The sequence below is a fragment of the Falco peregrinus genome, chromosome 7 (genome assembly GCF_023634155.1).
Source record: "Falco peregrinus isolate bFalPer1 chromosome 7, bFalPer1.pri, whole genome shotgun sequence".
In the NCBI taxonomy this organism is placed as follows: Eukaryota; Metazoa; Chordata; class Aves; order Falconiformes; family Falconidae; genus Falco; species Falco peregrinus.
Genome location: NC_073727.1, coordinates 50,661,433 through 50,686,341, shown reverse-complemented (window position 1 = coordinate 50,686,341; position 24,909 = coordinate 50,661,433). Strand labels below are relative to the sequence as shown.

Genomic DNA, 24,909 nt, shown 5'->3' with positions numbered 1-24,909 from the left:
CATTAAACAGAAGCATAGTTTTTCTAGCAAAGAAGAGAGATGGTCAACAACAAAGGAACTGAAAAGCTCAAATAACTTTGCCCATGTAAGAAAGTGGAGGTTCAAACCCACCAGAAACAGAAAAAGTATTTAGAACCATGCTTCAGACTTGGCCATTTAACATCTGTTTTAACTTAGTCCAATCCTGAAGGATAGATCAATAGATACATTTACATATGTATTACTTGAAATCTTCTAGGTCAAAGTCTGCCCTTTATAAACATGAAAGAATTTCTATATTTTTCTTCCCATAAGCATTTTTTAAGGAACTTCAGAGGAAGATGGAGTATTCAGGAGCAAAGGGCAGAGGAGTGCAGTGGAGGAATTTATTTTAATTGTGCATAGAGGCAGATCGCTTCTTTTCTGTTAGTATGTTTCTAACTTGTTTTTAGCAAACACCACCACCCATTTACTAATGATGAACTTATTTTAACACACCTCATCTAAATAAATCCTCAAAGGATTTAATAACTCTACTAAGAGACAGAACTAATTGTAGGTGGTTTTAAAAAAACAGTATTTAAGCCAGCACTAAATTTTAGTTACCCATTAAATAAGCAGTAATGACAAACAAATAAAGAAGTAGTTTACATAAGTATGATGTATGCATATCCATCTTTGAAAAATGTGCCACAGAACATCTGTATTTCCTAATCCTGTTGGTTTGGTGTGTTTCACATCAATGTTGTATAAGCCCCATAGTCCCTTTTGGTGAAAAGATCATGCCCATCTTGTAGGTTGGGGTTGAACGCCAGTGGGAGTAGCCTGTAATCTGGTCTGTGTTTTTCAGAGACCAGCTCTGCCCTTTTGTGAAGTCAGGCTGATCATGGGACAGTAGCACACTAAAGAAGGGCTGCACCTTCAAAGCAGTAATTGTCCCCGAGTACCAGCGTAGGTTCATTGCTGAGCATGTAACAAACTTTAATCAGAGAAGTCATCCCATTTTGTAACATACTCACTACTTTCTGGTTTTGGGTTGATGGGCTTTTTTCTTTTTCTTTCTTTTTTTTTTAATACAAATGATTGTTCAGTGTCTGAAGCTGTAAACTCGGACCAGAAGTTCTATGTCAGGTGTCCTCAAACTACGGCCCATGGGCCGGATACAGCCCCTCAGGGTCCTCAATCCGGCCCCCGGTATTTACAGAACCGCCGGGGGTTGGGGGGGGAACCAAGCAGCCGCAGATGGCCTCCTGCCGCTTCATCCGCATGCCGGCCCCCTGGTTAAAAAGTTTGAGGACCCCTGTTCTATGTTCACACTGAGTTCAGACAGGCTTCCTGAAGGACCATTTATAACTCATGGAATTTGTCCTAGGCTTCTGTTCTTTCTCTGCTACATGGAGTTAGCATTCATATTAAGAGAAAATCATTATGGTTTCATAGGAATGAAGACTGCTGATAGCTAAGGGCTATACTTAAAAAGCAGACTATGCTGAAATGAAACAAAGAGGAATATATTAGGAAAAATACAACCCTGCACATGTAATTTGTTGTTGGAATACCATATAGTGCATCCCATCTAATAGTAAAATTCTTACGTTAATGTTGGAGATCTTGTCATGAGAAAGTCTGTGGAAAGGTCAACAAGTGTCATCAATTTATTTTATTGATGTGCTGGTAACTGAAGCTTACTAGAGGATTATCTTTCTACTGAACCATACACTTTGTAAGCGTCTTCTACCTTATATGGAATATTAAGAAAGTAGCATTGAATTAATGTAGTCATTTCAATTATTAAAGTTGGGTTTTAGACTGGGAACAATATCTCCTTAAGTAGACTGGAGATAGAGACTGATAATATATGCAGCAGATCCAAGCCCACGTTGCTTATCATGTACAACGGATGCATTGTGAGGCGCCATTAACTCAAACACTGGGGCGTTAACAGGAATGAGACCCTCTTGCAATATTCACAAAAATAATTGCTATAGTGTGTCACAATCTGAAGATGCTTTCTATAAATAATTCCTAACATTTTTTCAAATATCACTTCCTTGCATGGAGAATGTATGAGATGTATCTGTGGCCAGCCTTAGTGGGTTAATAGGCATGAATCAGATGGGCAAATAGTATTTAGTATTTCAGGAGATGCTTACCAAGGGTAGGATTAATCTAAAACCAGTTTTTCAAATTGAAAAAATTAAGTCATTTTGACAGTTTCATTTATTCTACCAGTTTATTTCCACTGACTACAGATGTTGCCTGTTGTGTCTGTGTTAGTTTAAACGCATCAAATACTCTGATGGATAAATTATTAACGCTCTACATGGCTAAAACTGATGAACTACTTAGGACCTCATTAGCTGTCAGTTTTGCCAATAACTTCTCCACTGCTAATGTAATTTGCTATAATGTATACCTGCCCCTTTTAGATGGTCCAGGGTCATCAATATAGATTCATCATTGTCAACTCCCATGCTAACTATGAAGACTACACTATTTATTTCAGACCTGGGGAAGATCCGCTGTGTCTTCAAGCCTGTCTCCTATTTCTCTGTCTATAGCAGCCTATAGGTATCCTGTCTCCTTAAAACTGTGTCACGATCACACCTTTAGACTATCTGTATACAACAGCATTGCTGTTACAGGAGGCCAACATATTCATCTAGGTTCCTTCTGTAGCTAGGGGGACCGATGCTCTGCAGATGCTAAACTGTTGATTTGAGAGGTAATCTAGAGAACTAATTTAGGTTAGATGTTTTACTTTTATATAGGTGAAGTAATAAAAATCCAGTAACAGAATACTATACATTTTAGTAGTAAACTTAGTTTCTACACCATTCAAGGACAGTAATTTTAAACACAATATGAGCATGTATGTTGATTTTTAAAGCGCTGAAAAAGTGTCTGTTAAATTAGAAGCTCGTCTCAGTTTAGCTGCGGTGTCACTCCACTAATTAAACTTCATAAAATATGCAGTGTTTACCTCCAAGAGTAATCTCATATATATATGTATATATAAATAAAAGAGCTACATCCTGTATGTACACACAGTCATCTGAAAATACATATTACTACTCTGGTCAGATGTTAGTTACATATATCCTTTTTTTTTATTGTATGCATTATTTATAGGGAAAAAAATCAAGAGCTTGGCTATTGGGTAAATTTATATTGTCACATGCATGATAATTTTTAAAAACCTACATTATTTACTGGATAGCCCTGCTAGACTGCTCCACTGAATAAATAGAAATCTTGGCACAGTCAACAATATTGCAAATACATGTTATTTGCATAATCCTTTTCAAAGAAATATGCACAGTATTTCAAGATCTGTTTGTGCATATTGTTAATTAGAAAGGCAATTTATCTTCTAATGTACCCTAAAAGTGATTATTGGCTCCTCAGCTGTTCTTTCGTTGTTTACAGATTGTGGCTGAAGAGATTTTTGGGAGTATCTCTTTTGTAAGTGTAGGTGTAATGCTAAAAGTCCATGCATGTTGTTTTCTGGGGTGTTAAATCATGTTTCCTCCACTTTAAAGTTCTGTTTTACATTAGTTTCAATATCAAAGTACTTTTGTATTACATATGTTGTGAAAATGTTTGAAAGCAATAGTTCCCCATTCTCCCTATTTTTCTTTAACTTGTTTCTGTGACAAATGTTAAATCTCAAACTTCTGGAGAAGTTTCATCTTGACTTTTATACCTCCCAAAATGCAGATTTATGTACTTGAACTGCTGATTAATGAAGCGATGATCTTTGTGACTAAAGTCAGATTCTTTGATATGATAATTTTAATGAAACCCAACACCGTGTAAGCTTTTGGGTTTTATTTTTACTTCTTTGTCATGCAGTCTTTGTTCTGCTTTGCACCATATTGATGAAAGCCTACATTAAATGACTGGAAAATCCAATTACTGTATTTATTTAATGCCATGAAAACAGAATACATTTTTTAAGATTGGATAGTTTTAATTTCTATCCAAAAAAAAAAAAAAAAGGAAGGTGGCATTAGTTCGTGCCTCTATATTTGGATATTCTTTGAGAAGGGGTAACTTACTTTCAAGGTTATGGTTTTGCCTTGCTTTCGCAATGGCAGCTGCCTATGCTCCCTAGTAGGAGGCAGTAGATAGTGAGGAGTGAGACCTGAACAAGTCTCACTCCTCACATTTATGCAGATTGCCTAAGGAAAAACTCCAAGTGATTGCTGTCACCCTGTTGTTATCTTGAGAGAATGATCATTCTGACAGAGACAATTGCTGTCCCAACATTTCTGTTAACCTAAAGATTGATTCTGCCCTAAGGCATGATTGTGAGGTCTCAGTGGAGCTCCTGAAGCTTTTTATTTTCCCTTGTACATACTTGCTTTGATTCTTTAATGCTTGGCATTAGTAAACATATTTTAAAATATAGGAATTAAAATTGCAGACAAAGGATGTTGCTATGTACTGTATTTTTTCAGATTGACCTTACTTGGAGCCCAGCATGTGGGTATATTTTCAGAGAAAGATTGCAGAAAATAAGTATTAGGGAAGGCCTTCAGGCAAGATCTGGTCTTGAAATACTTACCGTCACTGTAAGTTATTATCAGAGGGAAACCATGTATTTTTAGTTGGGGAAGTTTCTAGAACAGGATTTTTTTGTATAGTGTTGGTTCGTTTTTATATGATAAAGCTTCATTCAGTTTCCCAAGGATATACATTAGTCCTTAGATAATCAGAATGCTGGGAATGATTTGGTGCAACAGCTGAAGAAAACTTCTGTAATTCCTTCTGACAGCCTAACTTATTTAGTATTTTTAAAGTTATTTTGATATTTCTGATTATTATAATCTTCAGAAATTCCTAGCACACATCTATTCTTGAAGAATTCTGTAGTAGCTTATTATTTATTCTATTTAGCTTCTACGCACTAGGGTTTTTAAGCTTTTGGAAAAGAAGATGGATATCAGCGCCAGAGGCCAGCAGATAATGAGATGACTTTATTCCACAACTAGAAGAGGCTATTAGAAAAAATAATTTTTAGGATGTCAAATGCAGTATATATGCAGATAAAATTAACAAAAAGATAGCATGTCATTTCCCCTATATTATTTTTGTATTACTATGATTTATTTCTCCAAACAGTAGTTCCTTGAAAAAAAACTCAGTTACTCCTTGATTCGTGACAGTGATTGAGAGCTGGTTGAGCATCCACCTGCTCGGGCAGGCCTGTTTTGTCACCCAATGCATGCTTCTGTAATCTACAAAGCAAATGTAAGACAGTAAAATTTATTCAAGCAAGAAATACAAATCTACCTCTCTCTGATCAGGATTCCCAACAATTCATCATGTTAATGTATGCTTTGCCTCAGTGTAAAAACCTACTTACAGGGCTTTAACTTACTCTGGTATGATATGTTGAACAAAGTAACGCTACTTAGAGAACAAGTCCTGTTACAGTTATCACCACAGTTAACCTGATAAATTCTAATACTGAAAATAATTTACGGAAAATGACCTGTTGAAGTATCAACTATTCAATGAGAGAGGGGAAAGTGAAATCCCCCTCACAACACAGCTGCAGAACCAAACAAAGATCACAGGGTTACATTTCAGTATTGAGCTTGTTTTCACTTGTGTTCTTCATAGTCTATGAACTTCTGACTTTGTTATTTAGTATGTTTGATATATTGATTAGTAAAGGTTTAGTTAGTGCACAGCACTGGAAAAGCACAGTAAGACTGGAAATGAACATCTCTTGTATCGTATTTGCTGTATTAAAAATAATCCTTTAGACACAGTTTGTTATTGTTTGTCTTTCCCTGCTGGAAGTCATCTAGATCTTCAAGGCTGGTTTGGTATGAGCAAATAAATAGACATTTTATGTCAAGCATAGGAGACTGTTCCTGTTGGACCCCAGTACTCTGGCCATCTTATTTTAGATATTCCAGGTGTGGAAGGTTTAATGCTTAATAAAATATTTACTTATTTGAAGTTATATGATGTTGCGTGGGATTTTGAATTGAGAGCGGTAAAACAATATGTGTAAATCACAGTGCCAGGGCAAATTACACTTTGCAGAGTGTAACAGTTTTAATGTATAGTTGAATCAAAATGTGAATTTGATTCTTGTTACGAGTCTGTATAATATGCTCACTTTCATGACACTGGGCATCCCCAGTGGCCAGGAAGGAGTACAAGGAGTGAGAAGTCATCACAAGCCCACTGTTACCCCAAGCTCTTTTCATTCATTGTTCTTTCATCCTCTGCCTTTGGTGGAGGTGCATATATACCCCCCCATGCTGGTTTGACATACAGGAAGATATTTGCTTTCTTTTGATTAACTCATGGATGAACAGTTACACAACTGGTTGGTTCACTCAATTGACATAACCAGCTGATCCACTAAACTGATTGCAGCTGGCTGATCCACTCAGCTGATACAGCCATTTATCTACATCAAAGCCAGCCTCTGGGCCTCTTTGTATGGAGCTAAGTTCAGCTCTCTTTGAAGCAGCTGTCACCAGTCACTTCCTATGTCCTTCCATGAACCTTAGGAGCACATTGCCCTTGGCCGTCTCCTTTGAGCCATCTTTCATTGTAGGGGTTCACTGATTGATCACAGTTCCACAAAATGACAATTATAATTTAGTACCTGTCCACCACTTTAGGAAAGTCTTAGTGACACCTTTGCAAGAAATCATTTCTTCTAAAAGTGAAGCTGTATCCCTCGTGCGACTGATGGTTCTCTGCGCACGTGTACACAACAGGGTTTTTCATGCAGTGAATTGCAGTGGTAGTTTGCTATATGAAAAAAACTCTTCAGACAAGCTGGCTCTAATTGTCAGGATGACAGCAATCACTGTGGATGCCAATGTTGAATGCAACACAGATCAGACTAAAAAGAAATGGTGATTTTTTTGAGTAAATATTATATTCAAGGAAATAAATAGATAAATAACATCCTAATAATTGGATAAAAAAGCCACATGTTTTTGAATTCAGGTCAATTTGCCAAATTGTTCTGTGAGAAGGTTCTCCTGCAAAGGTCATGAAGATTCATAACCAGCAAGGAGGTCCCTGTCTTCTTTGATCTAAAAACAGGTGCAGAACTTACTCAAGATACAGAAGAGTCAAGTGTATATTCCCACTTGTTTGATTTTATTATTTGATTGGTACATATTTGGACTAACAACTCCTGTGTGAAGTAGTACAGGTTAATTTAGATTTTCATCCTAGTTTCATCACAGTTTTGGTTGACAATAAGGGAAAAAAAAAAACCCCAAACATTAGCATGTTTCTTATATTTGCATATTTACTGGAGCAGAACCAGAAAAAAGGTTTTTCTATGTCCCAGGTTAATATTACAAATACCCAGACAACAGTTAAACAGGAGCTGTTTGAAATTTAGGTTCAATGAATGGCAAAGTTCATGAGAGTGTATCCCTCTTGGAAAACTCAACAGAATGATGAACAGAACTCCTTAACAGTCCTGAAATCTGTGTTTTCTCACATCTTTGAGTAATATCCTACCTCAGCACTGACAAGCAGACTTCTGCAATTTTTAAAACCAGTACCTAAATCAATCATTTCACTTTCATTGCTTTGCTTTTATGAACAGCAGCAGGAGAGAAGCAAAGTACAAGTGCAACAAAATCGTGCTCACATGTACTTAGTTCCCTTACTCTAGACCATCTTTGGGTTTCAAAGTTAAGACTTTGGGGTTTATTATTATATGTAATGCAAGTATGGATGCCTGTACCATACCTACTCAGGATTCTTTTTTTTCCACCATGAAAAGGAAAAAAAATAAATATCACAATTACAGGCTGGAAGGAAGACATCCTAGATTGCAGTACAAAGCCAATGTTTTGAATTCTTGTATTAAAATTCAAAAGGTAAATTTATTTTGAAACAATGAAAGAACAATCTCAAAAAAATTCAGAATGCTGCATACTAGCTTTCCCGACCTGAAACTGAATATTTATCAAGCATTAATGCATAGAAATTTGCTAAAATATTTTCATGGGAAAGTTGATCAGTTTGTCAGAATGCTAACTGTTTTGACAGTTCCATGGTATGTTTTCAGTATGTATGTTAAATGTTCCATTACTTGGATGGATTATTTACTATATCTGATATTCATAGGAATTGCAGTAGCAGTAGTATTCTGTAAGGTTTTATATTCAGAGTATTTTTTTTAACAAGTACCTATTAGTATGTACTTTAAGGAAAAATATGTCTTGATCAAAGCCACAGTACAATAAAATCTGTTATAATATGTTAACATATTCATGAATGCATATGAACATTAGTAGTTAGTCACAGAAAAGGTAAATGCTAGAAAATTATATCAAAAGTACCCAGAAGTGATAATGAACTAAAATCCTTTTTGAAAAAAAAGTTTGATTTCGTGCTTATAATTATTTATAATCTGAAAGCCAAATATTTATATGATAAATTCTAAAATACTCAAAATTCCTTTACCCTCACTCAGACGGCTGTAATATATCTGTAGCATTTTATATTTTTAAAACCTATTTTAAGTGTATAAAGTTAGTGGAACACACTTCTATGCTGAACACAAAAATATTCCCTTCTATTCATTAATCTGTGTTCATTCGTTGGCTGATTTTAAATGATAACATTCTACTACTATAATAGTAGTACATAAAATGTATTTTTCTTTCTTGGACAAGATTCATTTGCAGTTTTGGACCCCTTGCGTGAAGTGTTGGCCCTGCTATAGAGAACATGGATTTGCTGCTGTGGTGGGACCGGGCTCTCTTCCCATGTGTTTATTCATTAGTCGTGGCAGTCCCGTCACAGCGGACCCAAGGCACTCAAGCCCCACACAGCTCAGCGTTTGCAGTAGAGCTGTGGCACGTGACAGACTGGAGATGCAGGGTTGCATGGGGGCTCCTGGGCAATCAGTTTCTGTGAAAAATGAGCAAGAACTGGAGAGGCTGGCCATGAGTATGTAGGGACCCATTTATACATCCTACTCCAGCCTGTCCTTCAGTGGAGAGGTAGGGATCCCTGGAAAGCCCCTCTAAATGTCCTGCCTGTGGACTACAGCACACCTGGAGCAACCTCCAGGTCTGTCTCTCCAGCATGTGGAATGAATCTTATAACTCTTGACCCTCTAGTATTTTTGGAGTGTGGTTCATGGGGTTGGGGTTGTTGATACTATATCAGCTATATTGCTTTTGGCTCCAGTTTTAAAATAATGCTTTCTTGCATATTTTTTTCTCTGATGCGCTGTTGCTTAAACTGCATGGTTAAACAGAAAGTGATTTAATGGAAATGTCAAAATGATCAGTTCATTTTTCTCTTTCGATTACTTAGTTACACAGAAACATTTAGTACTGGTGATGTAATGCACTGCATACAGGGCTGGACTAATCTGGTTCCTCTCCATATCACTCAAAAGTCTTCAGAAAATGTTAGTATTTGGATTTTAGCATTGTGTGTTCCATCTTGCTCGGCACAGGTGCTTGTGTTTGTCACAACAGCGAAGAGTAGTACGATAGTCCTTTAACAGTTAGGCCTAGAGTTGATGCTGTCAGACCGAGTGATGCCAAAAATGAGTGCCCAGGTCTGCTTCAGTTACCATCAGCGTAAATGAGGAAGCAATCCACCTACTTTGGCATGATGAGCTTTGTAGATGAATTATAGATGGAAAGTTTTCTAAATCCAGAAAATAAGATTCGTTTCAGCTGATAGCCTTTTTCATAATAACACAGACTCTTGAAATCTTCCTGTTAGTTACTTCTCTTTTCTAAAATGAGGATTCCAAGAACATTGTCATGTTTGTACATGCATATACATACATGCACAGTGTAAATGTAATGTGTGTATATATCTATATAGTGCATGTGTATATAAAGGTACTGTGTGCATATAGGTAGTATATATATGATGAGTGACTCATAAAGGAATTATGAGCTAATCTTTCCACAGTATTTCAGGATTTCTTGTCAGTTTTACAGAAACTCGTGCATTTTTGGGAGGGCTGTTGGAGCAGTATTGATGTTGCCAGAGAACAGAGATCATAATGTGGTCTGATCTGCCCTTGTGCCCAGACTGTTTCCTGGCTGTCTCAAAACTTGTACTGGCACAAGTAGCAAATGGGAACCCAAAGCATGTGTGATCATTAAAGATACAGCAACTGTGTTTTTCAAAAGACTTGCATGGCTTTGGGTTTTCATTTTTTAATGCAGTTTTCTAAGTTTTTTCTTGTTAGAACCTCCAAAAAATCATTGCAATAACAGTATTCAGTCTCAGTTCGCATCAATGCAAACATATTGGAGGAAGGTTTCACAAAATGCTGTTACATTTATGTAAATCTGTTTTCCAATTTTGTTTTACGTTATCGTGTCTGCTTTTATGAATTTTGAATAATCCTTAGGTCTGTGTTCACTTCATTATTTTGGTGCAGTTACTATTTCATTACAAATATATATATTTAATTTACTCTGCCAGGTAAAACTAATGTAAGGGGTGACAGTTTCTGAGTAGAAAGTTACAATAACCCAGCAATATTAGAAGAATCCAAGTTGAACATACTATATTGGGTCTACCTTCTTTCAATGGCATCTACAAGACAGCAACAAAGAGACACATTCTCTTCTACTGGAGTATGATACACTATGCAAGGATTATTATTCCCCCCCCCCCCCCCCCCCCCCTTGAAAAGATATTGAATCAGTTGAACTGCAGAATTCTAGGTTCATGGTTTATTTAGGTGGCAAAAAGAGCCAGAGTTGCACTGAACTATTAAAAGGGAGAACATATTGAAGTGCTAAATAATTTTAAATTATACAGTTTTACTACTTCAGAAAAGAGCAAGTATTTCAAAATACTATTTGTTTCAGTGTTCTTTTGTCCATATCTTAATTTAGGATTCCTGCAGGCTTTAAGACTTTAATTTTTTGTTCAGTGCTTAGGCCAATGATACAGGCTTATTTTGAAGAATCAACTATTTATACTTTTAATTTTTTTTTAATACAACTTTTATGGAATGACTTTGTGAAATTTCTTTATGAAATGGATATCTGCATATCGTGAATTTAGGAATGACTATTCCCTGTGGAAGTTTTGTATGACAAATTAATATCAGTATTTAACTTCGTAAAATACATGACTCCTGGCAAGAGATGGAAATGTTTTTGGCAAGTACACACTGAAAGAAGGACTGAGGGTTTTATGTTTTCTTCCCTTGTTAGTGCATTCTCTTACCTATGCTATTTCTTATTTTCCTTCTAGCCTTTGTTCTTAAAAAAAAATTAAAATAAAATACACTATTCATTGAATAGTTAACAAAAAAGTTAAACAGAAATATGTTTAAATGTATTCTTTTCAACAGATACCTGTCCTGTGTCCTTATCCTTAGAGTAAGTTAGAGAACATTCACAAGCTTTTGGATTTTCTTATTCCTAAAAGGCTCAGCCTGGAGTAAGGATATTTTTCATGCGCCTTCATTAGTTACTTTATAGTACACTAGAGAAATGAAGACCACTCAGTTTTATTCCCCAAATCATGACACAGACTGTAGGTCCTCCCTAATACTGGAGAAGCCTTTTCTTCTTCCCCTGATCTATTTCTTTTCTGTTTCCAATCTTTCCTCTCTTAGCTTCATTATTCCCTTTGTCTTCCTTTTGCATCACTCTGTCATACACTGAAATACGTTTACTGTATTTTTCAAGTAAACTTCTATGAGTCAGTCAGAGCGATTGTCTGGTGAGTGTTGTCTGGATACATGCCTCAGGCTTCTGAGGTTTCCTGGGTCTTTCTGGCGTTTCAAGCTAAGGATTATCGCTTTGTTAAATCGTAGTGTTTGATGCTCCTTTCTGTTTTACAAGACACCCATTTCTACATCAGTCCTGGGTATTTCTGTCATGAAAGGGCTAATCAGTATTTCACGGACGGGCCAGAGCACCACTATTGAAGATCCAGGGTAGCCGAGTCCACCATTGCCTAGAATTAGCTTGCACTTCAGACTCCTAGAACTTGTGAAAGCCAGAAACTTTCAGGATTTTAGAAATTCTTCCTACCTCTTACAAGGCCAGTGAGACTTAGGAGTGAAACACACATAAAAATGCTGGCTTCAGAAAGCTGGATTCTGGGGAAAGTGACATTCCCTTGTAAATCTGATTTAATGCACTCCTTGGTTTCTCTGCTTGTTGTAAGTCATATCCTTATAGAAGTTGTTTATCATGGCAATGAAACAGTTTCACTTACATAGTATAACTGTTAATTGCTGTTGCTGTTTCAGTCGCATTAATCATGCAAAAAAACAACTTGCATCAGATGCATTGTTAAACTCAATAATAGTGTCTTTTTTGCAAATTTAAAGAACCACCCTACTAAAGTGACTATGTTAATTCTCTGGAAAGCATGAGATGTTTGCTTAGTCCTCTGGATTTTTTCAAGAAAGAAAATAATCTGTCTGACGATAAATACTTGCAGTTTTGCAATTACGACCATATGTGGTATCACAAATAAATAATGGCTCACAGTCTTTTGTACATATATTTTTGTTACTAATGTAACTTCCTTTCTCCATAATGAGAATTATTATTATAACCTATTTGACAATTACTAACTATTCAGTTGTGAACCAGCTGTATCATTTATGATTAATTCTTTGGAGGAAAGAGAAACTGAAGAAACCCAACCTTTTTTTTTTGTTTGTTTAGCTTAATAATTTATAAAAAGAAATATATCCATATTTTACTTCTCTTTTCTAAAATGAGGATTCCAAGAACATTGTCACGTGTTTGTACCTAATGCTTGACGTACCCTCTTTAAAAGAGCAATTTTGGTTCACAATTCTTATTCTTCCCGAACTAATTTAATTCTGCTGCTAAGTTCCTCTAAATACATTTCTAATTATCTAACCAAATAACCTATTTCTGTATTTTTTCAGCCCTTTAGCTTGCCACAGTATTTAATTTTTAATTTCAGTCACTATTCAGAACTCACACATGCCATTGCAAAGATGTGGGTTTACGTGGATGATTGGCTTAAAATATTTTATGGGTTTATTTAAATGAATCTTGTTCTGATTTTATTCTTGTTTAACATTTATCATTTGCCTAAGTTAACAGTTAATTTTCTCTTTATAAGTAATTTGGTTCATATGTTAAGAAATGTGTTACTGAGATGGACATAGTGACATTGTAACTGTGTATGTCACAAACATTTTATCCCTAAATATTGTAAAATTGTAAAAAGTCTTGTTGAGCTGATGAGGTTATTTGCATACAGATTTATTTATATTCATAACTTCATATACTGACAGGGCCTATGCATGGAGCATATGCTACAAAAAAATGTACCTATTTACAGGTATAAAGCTGCTCATGTCCAGACCACTCTAAATAGGGTGGGAGGGAACATTGTGATCAGGAGAACTTGGCAGACTTAGATTGTATCTGAAAACACCATATAGTTTGTAATGTCAATGTGCTGCAAAGGAATGCTGTGTATTACAGTCCTTCTGTTTTATTTCTAAGAGCCTTACGTAAAGTATACTATACTCAGACTCAGTATTTTTGATCTACTGGTGTCTTGCTTCCACCATCTGTTTTTACAAAACTATTTTTACCTTAACAAGTATCAGTGGCTGCCACTGAGTCGCCCTTTGATGTGCAGTTGATCACAGATGAGAATAAAACTGCATAATAGACCATAATTTCCTGTCTGATCCAAACTCAGCCTTGTGTGCTGGGTGATTTCCTTAGAACTAATTGACAAATGCACTGGCACAGGGACTGATTGGCTGCAGCTGTTCGCCTGTTTTGTCAGAAACACAGAAACAAAGGAAATCTTGAAACATGGAGTGTTTGTGAAATTGAGGTAGATCTTCTGGGAATATTCATAGTTAGAATGAAGAACTTGGGATTTTTTCAGCAAAGATGACTGCCTCTTCTTTCAGGCCTCAAAACAGGTATTGAAACTGAGTAAATCCCCTAGAAGACTAAACATAGTTCTTGTAGCATCATTCCTCCTCATAACAGGAATGATGGAAACACAGCATATGGCCCCAAAAAGTAACTTAATACTGGTCTACTACACTTTCTTCAGAGAGCTGATCTGAAAGACTGATCAGCACAATCAGCTTGTAAAACCAAAAAAAGTTAAGATAGATTCTGCTGTTTCAAACGGTATTGTGCCTAATGTGACTTGCAGAAATGGCAGTGCATTTCTGTCTTCCACCCATGGATGTGCAAAATGGGACTTTTGCAAGAAAATAGGTGGAACTTTGCTATGCAGATCTATCTTGGTAGGAGTGTGAGCCATTCCCAAAGGTTAGATGCAGCCTGTACTTGCTGCCTCTCACTAGGCTTCAGCTTTTCCAGTGTAAGGCAGAAAATAGCCCATGTATAGAGAATTACATGTAATCACGCACAGATTTATTGTTCTTGTTCAGAAATTTTAACTTCATGCCTTGCTAGTTAGAATGAAAATTCTGAGCTTCTGTTTTTTTTGGGAAAAAGTATAAATTTTGATCTAAGAAAACCAAAAGGGATATTTTAACTTAAAAATTGTTTTAAATAATTTTTCACTTCAGCAAGGAGGAACTGATTCGTCTTGTCATCATCCATTCAGCTGTTATTTCACATCTTAATTTATATGGATCTTACTTTTGTCAAAGCAAGTCTTTTACATAATTTTCTTTAGCTGACACTCATAAAATGATACATGCCCACAAAACCTTTGGCTTCGGTACGTTACCTTGCCAATGGAAACGTGCTCTTCCAGGGGAATTATGACCTGAACTAGATAAACAGTCGTCTTATTCAGGTACCTGAGAAATTTTGATCTATCACAGCAATAAACTAAACCCTCAGATGATGAGGCCTCCTTTTTAATGGTGAAATTAATTTATATAGCCATCATAGTCTTTAATAAAAAAACCCTATATCTAGTGAAGCCTATCTCAAAATGAGAAGCCTGCAGGCCTTGAAATACCTGACTTAATATCAGATGGAAATCATTATGTCATGTTCCTCAGAGGTGCTGATGGATGAGATAGTAAAGGTAAATCCAACAAAAGAGATTGGCAGAGAATTGGTAAAGTGGCAAGAAACATACACAGTAAATTTGTGGCACAGCATAGTTCCACATGGTCTTCACTATTTGGTGTGCATATCTATAATATATGCATATTTTGGCTCTGCTTAGTGTTGATTAAAAAAACAAAGCAGAAGCAAAGTGGCTTATATGATATCTGAAAGGTTTCACAACTTTTATCCCATTGTATTTAGCTGATGTATTTTTATATATTTCACCGTTTATCAGTCTGAGGCGTCCTACTGTATTTTGGCATTTCTTTATGATTTGGAGGTTTTAATCTTTCATATTTGAAGTAGTGTTTAAGTAATGTGCTCAGTAAGCCTCTTTCGTGCACTGGAGTCCCTACTCTCATCGTATGCAGCAAGTTCATGTCTATATCTGCTCAGTGAATTAACGATTTCACTCTGTACTGAAATAATAATCCGAGTTAGGCGTTTTATAATACATACATCTATATCTATATATCTATGTACACACCCACTTTTATAGAATAATTATATTTTATATATTTATTATAATTAATGGGTGATTGTAAGTGACTGTATCATGTTTATTTTAAATAGGTCCAAATAATTTTTGTGTGTTTGGAGGATATGCTGAGGATAAAATTCTGGTGTGACACTGGGATATTTGAAAGTGTGTTTCTTTTTTCCAGCTTACTAGCAGTTTTATAGTAGGAACAAGAGACTATTTTTGGCAGTCAATTCAGACCATGTGTTTTTGCCTGGCAAAAGTGGCTGCTGGTTATTTTCTTGTGTCAGGGACTTAGAGCTATTGAATGTGGCAGTGCTTGTTACTTGGGTGTGAGATAGGTAGCAAAAGTAGATGTTAAAAGAAACTAGCAAAGAGAGGAAGAGCTTTGAAAAACTCAAGTGGGAGAAAATTATCTTTGAAATAGGGTAAATTTTCAAGCTTAGCCAAGGAACTTTTTTTTTAACTAATTCAGAAGAAAAGTTGGGTACATATTTCTGTTACACAACTGGAAATTTCTTTGGCAACCCATCATTTTATAGTTCTATTTTGATCTAAGGGGTTAAATTTCACTCTCAGAGGAGCAAACAGCTAAGACAGTTTTACTGAAGCTTGTATAATTAATTGGGATCTTTAACTAGTTTTTACATTATGTGTTTAACAGATGCAATTTTGCCAAAAGAATTTAACTTGGACCTGTCAAGGTAAATTCCAAGTTGCTACATAAGTGCTGTATGTTTTGGAACAAAACACATTTTTCAAATGTTAAAAGGCAAGGGCATTTTTAAATTGTTTCAGAACTATCAACAGTATGCCTTTGTGAAAACTTTGGAGCTGGCGCGGGCTGCCTGGACCCAGGGATGTGAAACGCGGGCAGTTCGTGGCCCTGCCAGCCCTGCACCATCGTGCAGGCAAGGTTTGTGGAGCTGGAGGCCGAGAGCTGAAGCATCCAGCAGGGCCTGAGGGTTGGGGTTTAACCAGGTTTCAGTGGGTGCGGAGGCGGGAGGAGGCCAATCACACCGGCACTGGCGGGGTGGCGTGCCCCTCGCACAGCCCTGCCTGCTCACACACACCTGGGCCAAATCCAGTCTTGGTTAAGGAGCAGGAGCCCAGCTCCCGCCAGCAGCTCTCTGCCTCACACACACACACACGTGTGATTTTATAGCCTGTTTAGACACTCTCACATTTGCCGTGTCTGAAGAGATGTTAACATTTTCTCTTGCCCCCACCCTGCCTTTTCCAAGAAGGGCAAGGACAGGGTGGTGCCACGAGGCACGGGCGGCAGCCTGGCAGGCAGGCAGCCCCAGACCCCGCTGCAGGGCGGCAAGGCTGGGCCTGAGGCGAGGCACAGAGCCGGCATGGCTGCCAGGCCTGTGCAAGGTGGCCAGTCGGGTCACATCCATGTGAGAAGCCCAGGCAGGAACCACAACAGGCTGCTCTGGGCAAGGGCCCTGCCGTGGCATAGCTGAGAGAGGGCCTGGGGGCTGGCGTGGGCCCCTGCGCCATGGCAGCATAGTGAGACCCCAGGGAAGCCAGGCAGGGACAGTCGGGCTGGTGGTGCCCCCTGTGACCTGATAGTGTCCGTTCAGGCCATTCTGTAGTGCAGTCATCCTCCTAAGTCTGCTCTGTTATTGCAGTAATTTTACTGTTGAGAGGACAGGTCTCAAGGAGGAGAGATTGTGCCCATGGTGTGGAAGAAAAGCAAAGCATCAGGAGGCAGGGTGAGGTTAGCGTTTAAAGGTAAACGGCAGGGATATGACAGGCCTAGAACATCAAAGCTTATTTTTCTGCTAGTGGAGAACTATTTTTCAGTAAAACAGGTAAATTGAAAAGATGCTGAAGGAAAATAGACTGTGGCACTTAGCCTTAAAGTGCTCAGTTACAAAATATAATTTCATTTTTGCATCGTGTGTTTTAAAGCAAATCAGGATGGGATTGTAATGATACTGGGATCCCCTCAAATGGGATGAGTAAAAGCCATGAAACACAGACATTCAAAAACTAACTTTAGACCTGTAAACAGCAGGGAAATAAGCCCTATTATGTTTCTGTTCTCTGGAGCAGTTGGCTTCATCCCCTTCCTTCAAGCAACGCACATGGCTATCCTGCATAGAACTAAGTACTGGGCTAACACTCTGCTGGGCTATAACAGTGTTTATACCCTTTAGTTTTGCCTTGTTTATACTTGTAGTGGCTCTTGCAGAAATTAAATAAAGACAAAGATTTGTGTGTCAATAGGTGGTAGATAGGTATGTTTTCTCTGGGACTTCTGGGTTTTTTATAAGTGAAACTAACCTGTTTCTGCATAGCCATTCCAATGGTATATATATTATTCTTCTCCATATTATCATATGGATTTATACTTGTTTGTCCTGTAAGTAATTCCTGACCAACTAACAAACTTCATGAGGATAGAAAGTCCTTCCTTAGTCAGGTGTGACAGCTGCCATATTTATCATACATTTGTTCGATCTTCAGCTGTCCACCAATGCTTCTAGTATTTAGCAGAATGTAGATACTGTAAGAAAAATGTGTTAAACTTCCTTGGGAACTGCAAATGAGTGCAAGTGTTAAAATAGTGGAATATCACTATTGCAGTCTTCACCTTGCACTCCCTTTTATAGTTTTAAACCTATTGTAATAGTCCAACTTGAGATTTTCCGCCTCTTACGGATTTCATTGAACTCATGCAGTCTTTGCAAAAATAGTGGCCCATTCTTCCACAGGACAAGGGTAATTTAAAAGCTGCAAGAGTATACAATTTTATTTTTAAATGTAATACTTCTCATTAATACAGAAAGCTGTAGCATATAGCTGGAAATATGTAGAAGTTAAGGACTCTTATCCTTATCCAAGCCCATTAAAGAACAGTATATGTCTATTTAAAATGAAACATGAATTTAGCTTGATTCTGTATCAAGGAAGTTCATGGCAGCTTTGTGCTGACATAAGCAGCCAGTAAATCAAGAAAAAAATAGCTAGGAAAATAGCATTTTTAAGAGATGTTTTTTAAGGAAATGCCAACATAATTGTAGTGTTGGGTTAGCTAGCTATGCATTCCTCCAACTTTAAAGAGAATTTGGGTGTAGTAAAACTGAATTATTCACAGGAAATAATTCACTAGACAAATTTAGCCTGTGTCTTGGATTAAGAGGCATGCTTTCTGAAACAAAATTAGGTTACTCTAAGAATTGCTGAGTTTAAAATTTGCCTCACTGCAATATAGGAAAGCAACTGCATATGCATGCATAGTTCTGTAGGAAAAAAGAGCAGTGCTGAGCTCTCGCCTTTTTTATTTGCCTCTGTTCTGGATTTGGGTTACTTGGTAGCGAGGAAGATGCAGGAAGAAACTGACAACCTGGCCACTTGCTGGATTTTACTCAGTGTTACATTCTGTTGGGGTACATGTGTGGAAATACAACCCAGAACATCTACAAAACAGCTGCCATAGTCATTCAGAACAAGAGTCTGCTTAACCTTTTGTATTACTGTCTCCAACAGTGACCATACACAGACACCCTTCTGAAGAAGGACAATATTTGACTCAAATGACAAGAGCTTTAAAATGTAGTTTCCTGAGAGTGGAAAGAATATCTTGTGACCGTCTCTGTTACTTGTTACTGTTCTGCACTGACAAGTTTCTCTTTGGCTCAGTACGTAACTGAAAGACACAGCCTTTCTAAGCCTAAAACCTACATATAAATGTAGTTCATACTAGTATATATTATCCCATCCTTTCAATAGAAAGGTTACTGAGTTGCCTATACAGTAACTGCCAGATTCTTTTCTCCCCTTGAAACAAAGTTATACATCCTGCAACTACTACATTTCTCGTGGTTTTTAGAAGATCTGTTGCTAGTAGCCATAAGCAAATGTTTCATTTTGGTCTGTTTTGAACCTAGCTCTTACAAGCTTAATGTGATGCCCCCTAAAACTTGTAATGGAAGTGAGTGCCCAATCCCTTCTCACCTTTTCCATGCTGCTTATGACTTTGTAGAAAACGGTAATCAGGTAAAAATGTAGCATATATGAATACAAATGTATTCCTTTCCATAAATAGTTATTTGCATAAAAGTCAATCATGATTTTTATTTAAAAAGGAAATAAAACTATCACAAATCTCAATCTTTAAATTGGAGTTTATAATCAAGGCATATTTTTTTATGATACACATTTAGTGTTAGCTAGAACTAAAGATGTTTCCATGAGAGAGTTTATTCCTTGCTAAGGAGAGAAATAACGTCCCCAGGGATGGGGGTTTATTGACATTGTTTTTGTTAGATTACTGCATTGCTGTCTATGTATGACTACACCATAAAATTATTTGTTAGGTGATGGTGATTTACAAATGATCAGAAGCAACCAAATTACTCTAGCTTAATAAGTTGCCACTTATTGCCTGTGTAGGCTTTTTTTTTCTGCTGTGGCTGTGAAGTTGGCTTACAATAATGTGCGTTAATTTTATTTCACAAATGCAGTGATCGAGGAGGCCTAATTCTGCCAGTTATTGTGGTTCAGCCGTGAGCGGTAACTTATTAAGTCATGATCAACTTCACTGTATATACCTCTTAGTCTGGATCTGGTGCAGAATACAAAGCAGGACATTTTGCCAGGAAAACATCATACCAATGCATTGATATCTGCAACAGCAACCCACTCATCACAGGGTAGTGTTCAAGGTGTTGATATTCAGCCACACAGACTGAAATGTGTGAAATCATTATCTCTGAGACACTATCTAACTCCTTGTGTAGACAGCAGAGGTTCTGTAGTTGGATTTCTCTGTATAGAAAAAGGGAGTTGGCAGGATGTTCAGTGCAAGGGCATCAAGACTCAGGATCTTAATATCTCAACTTGGCTCCAATTTGTTGGAATTTGGCAACTTTTTGATGAAAAGACATCTGTTTGAGATTTTTTTTGAGGAGAACCGAGTGCTTTTGCTAATTGATGAAAGGGCCGCATGAATTCCTATGGAACTGGTTATTCTAATGCTGATAAGATTTTATTTTATCATATATATATATGTATATATATATGTGTATATATATACATATAAAGAAAAAATATCAGGCAAGCCAGTTGGCAAGAGCTTTGTGACAGTGACAGCCTCCAAAGCCGGACTTGATGTAGTAGAAGTAGGGTAGAAATTAAAAGGGAGCTCCAGTGCTCCTGGGAGCAAAAAGTGTTGGGAAGGACTCCTATTCTAATGCAGATCCTAGATACACACATTTGTGAAGGAAAAGGCTGCAAGCAGTTCCAGGCTGCTGGAGCTGCTGTGGAAAGACACTTTAAAGTACTTTGCACATAAGTTTTTTAACCATTTAATTGGACTTTCTGTAACATGTGCTGACTGGCTGTTTGACAAAAGTCTGCCACAACTCAGAGCTATTCCTTTACAGACCTGACCTCAGCTTGCATAATTTCCCCAACTCATCTTTTTCTTTCCATTTTTTGTTCCTCTTTAATCTTCTGCTTTGTTCCCCCCCCTTTTTGCAATTCTGTTGGCACACTGAAAACCAGGAAATACCAAGAAAAAGCTGTGGAACAAGATTTACTGCCATCACATATTGTGTTCTGCTCCTAGTTTTTTGCACTACATATATCCTGCAAGTGCATTTCTACATTTTAGGTTGTAGATATTCCAGGCAGCAACTGACTTTCACTCAGGGTTTATAAAGTGCCTACAAATGTATTTTATGTTCATTACATATAAAGATTAAAATAATAGAACAGTGTCTTGCTGCATGATTGAGGATGCAAGAGCCCCAAACATCTGAAATACGTGTTTTTATTTTATGTATTGAAATAAAAGACACTTGGAACCGCTGCCTTCAGCCAGTGCCTTGAGAGGTGATGCACAGGTGCAGTAATGGAGGGACTTACAGAACATTTCCACAGTACTCTAGCAGGTGGCAAGGATTTTACATTATCTTTATTCCTACCTTCTTTTCCTGTATTTATTCCTTTCTGTGAAGTTTCCTGTTTTCATCTGCACTAAACTGGTTAGTTGCACTGGATAAATAAATAATCATAGTCTGTGAAAATAATTTAATACTTAAAAGGAATGGAAAATCCTTTCTAGTGTGAAATAGTCTAGATGTAGGTTTCTGATCTAAGCAGAGCTGTGTTCTCAAGTCATGTGCTGAGTCAAAAAGGAACTGTTCACCACAGTGATCTATTTTATGATACTATCATAAGACCTTTTTCCCCCAGATCTTCAGAAAAACATTTTAAAGGTCTTGTCATCTGACTTCAGTAGTCTCCCTACTTTTAGAAATCAAAAACGTTTCACACCGTCCTTGGGTTACGCTTGAGTTATATTCTTTTTGTTCATAGGAAGAATGGGGAATAATAAGTACTTGAAGCTGCCGCTGTTATCATCGGCAGAATATAATTGCTCAGCAGTAAGATCTTAAAGTTTAAATATGTGCATTCTTTTGCCACAGATGATATATTCTAGGTTATAGCGTTTGTTTGGTGTGCAGCGAAGCACGATTGTGTGATTCAGTACTTTAGGAAGAAAAAGAATTGTCTATTTTATGTGAAAACTAAAAAAAAAAATATTGTATTTTGTATGTAGCAATGTAAAGAGAGATACTTTTTTTTTTCATTCTTGGGATAGGTCAGTTGTTCAGATTCTATATATTGGGATGGTGCCCTCACAGCTGGTTCACAAGCAGGGCCTAAGCTTCTCCAACATGCAATATTTATCTTCTCAATTCAGAACTGGAAAACCTGTTGTGTTGATGGCAATGGGGGTTAAAGCTTTGGCACTTTTGGTAAGACTTGCCAAAGAGGAAAGGCTGCTGAATCCCAGGGCTCTTAGAAATGGCCCATTGAGATCCTGGCAGGGGTGCCTGTCTACCAGCTTTCTTGAAGCCTTCACCCGAAATTGTGCAGCTCCCCTACACATCTGCCCCATGTGTGTTTGACTTTAACTAGTTTGCATCTGCATTTGCTTAAATTTCCAGTTTGGTTTGTACTAACATGCTGTATTGTAAACAGGCACAGCTGAGATGCAGGTACACATGCCTTTCAGTATCCCAGTTGTATGTGTAGCAACCTCCAGTGTAAGGAATGGGCAGATGGCCAGACGCAGTACTGTCTGAAGCCACCTAAGATTTTAGTTACAATCTTCTTCACTTACATTCCTTTCACTGACAATTCTTATATTACTTCACGGGGAAAAGATATTAATATTATTGTATCCTAAGTGATGGAATTGTGCTCCTGATTCTGTTTTGGTGGTGGTTGCAATGATGCATCACACTGTTTTGAAAAAAAAATAAATCTTCAGGGTAGCGATACTTTATTTGGGAACTGGTACATTTCCATATTGTATTTCTGTGAATGAAGTGGCTCATTATACATGAATTTATTAATACAAATCACTTTAGAGGTGATATTGTCTAAATTTTGTTAGTCACTTGAATATAAATCAGCTAAAAGCCAAGAAGTTGAGTTCCTTGGGAACTTATAATCAAAATAAATGCTGGACAGCCTCTATCATGATACACCAGTGTTTCCGCACAATCACAGAACCCACTTCTTTCTGGGATTTGTGTTGGTGCTTCATTTGGAGAAAGAGTGAGAACCCAGAGGTGTCCAGACAAATGGATTTGGAAGAATAAAGAAGTATTCTTTTCCATGAAGTGCTGAAGGATGAAAATACTATAACACTTACTTACATGGTACTTCTTGTTCAACAAAAAGAACACAAAAAGTCAATACATTGAGATTTTGATGTGTTTGAGAGGAAAACCAATGTCAAAATAGTGAAACTTCCCACAACCCGGGATGAATATTTTAATTCTACTCAGTATTTACTTCTGTGTATGCCTCCACTCCCTAGTCCAATCTGAACAGCAGGGAGAGGTGGAGGGAAGCATCTTAACTTCTCACTGTTTCTCTAAATTACTGCCTTCCTAATTGCTTCCCTAATTTACTACGCTGTGAAGACTTGATAGATTCTGCTTAGCCAGCTTTAACCTGCTGCTGCACGCTAGACCATCATTTCGGTATATAGTCTCTTACGTCATCTTTGCACCTGAATGCATTTCACATACCCTGCAACTCTGTGTGCTCTGGTTCCATACTATCAGTTTCCAGGGGAAATGTGTTGCTCAGTACAAATGCAATTCCTGCCCTTACACCCACAAATGACAACTTTCCCTCTGCCACACTCGCAGAAGTGGCATGGTGAAGAAGTAAGCCTGCTGTTTTTGAAGAATTCAATTTCCATCACTTAAGTCATTATGCCGGACCAAAAGTTTTCTTACTGTGCAGATATATGCTTGAAAAAATGGGTATTTTCATAGGTAACATTGGAAATTACTCTGGAAATATGTAAAAATTACTTAACTACAACTATTCCCTTATGTAGCAGTTTCTGATCCTTCCAAAGAAGAGATTAATACTATCCAGCTTGGTAAACATAAAATCAAATTTATTGCATGAAGATGTACACCTTAGATATCTGAAAGATGTATTGAAATATTTATATACTTCTTTTTTTGTTTGCTTTTTAAATTACACCACTTTCCTTCAGTCAGTACTGTGCTTCAAATTGTGGACTTTACAAGTGAGACTTTAAAAGTATGTAAAGATTTGGAGAGATACCAGGAGAGATTTAAAAAAGCACATAGGTACCTCTTGATCCCTCTGGGAATTGGATCCTTGTGATATTTACAGAGATTATCTTTTGACATGACAGTCAAGACTCACAAAGGTTCCTTTTATCAGATGAGTTTTACTGGTTGTCACTTCTTACAGATGTTGAAGTAGGAGACTTGATCCAGATGGAGCCTCCATTCTAAAGCTTGGTTTGACTACTTCTTAATTTTAGTAACTTGATTTATTTATTTTGGATTTCCATCAGCAGTTTAGGCCTCAGGTAAATTCTCAAATTTTCTGTTAAGGCAGTATTTTTTTAATTTTGAGTAGACAAACTTCAAGTACTAAGTCTTGTCAAAGTATGTATACATTCTTTGAAAGAGGTCTCGAATGTGGGCAGAACTTTACCTGTGATCTCTTGCATAACGTGTGCTGTTAAGAGTATAAGCTTAATAGTAATTATTTAATTATTGAGCTGAAATATCAAAAAGAAAATAATAAGCTTCTTTTTCCCTTAGAAGACAGCTTTAAATATTATAGTCCTGAAATTCTGGGTTTATTCCACAGACTGAAGTTTTATATTTAATCCTTTTATGCTCTATGCAAGTAAGCAAAGGTCTCTTCTGTTCTTTTACACTAAAAAGAGTTGTTGGATTGCAGGCTTTGTGATAGAATAAATTTGTTTAAAGGCAAAATATTTATGGATCAGAACTTTCCAGCAAGCCAAGTTTGGCATTCTAGCATTTTTCTGAGTTAGATCTTCAGGCTGGTAAGAAAGAT

At 37.1% G+C, this 24,909-nt stretch overlaps 1 protein-coding gene across 1 annotated transcript in view; it reads left to right on the top strand.

Moving 5' to 3' along the window:
- PRKN (parkin RBR E3 ubiquitin protein ligase) overlaps nt 1–24,909 on the top strand; it is a 774,760-nt gene that overhangs the window by 126,044 nt on the left and 623,807 nt on the right. The window lies entirely within an intron of this gene.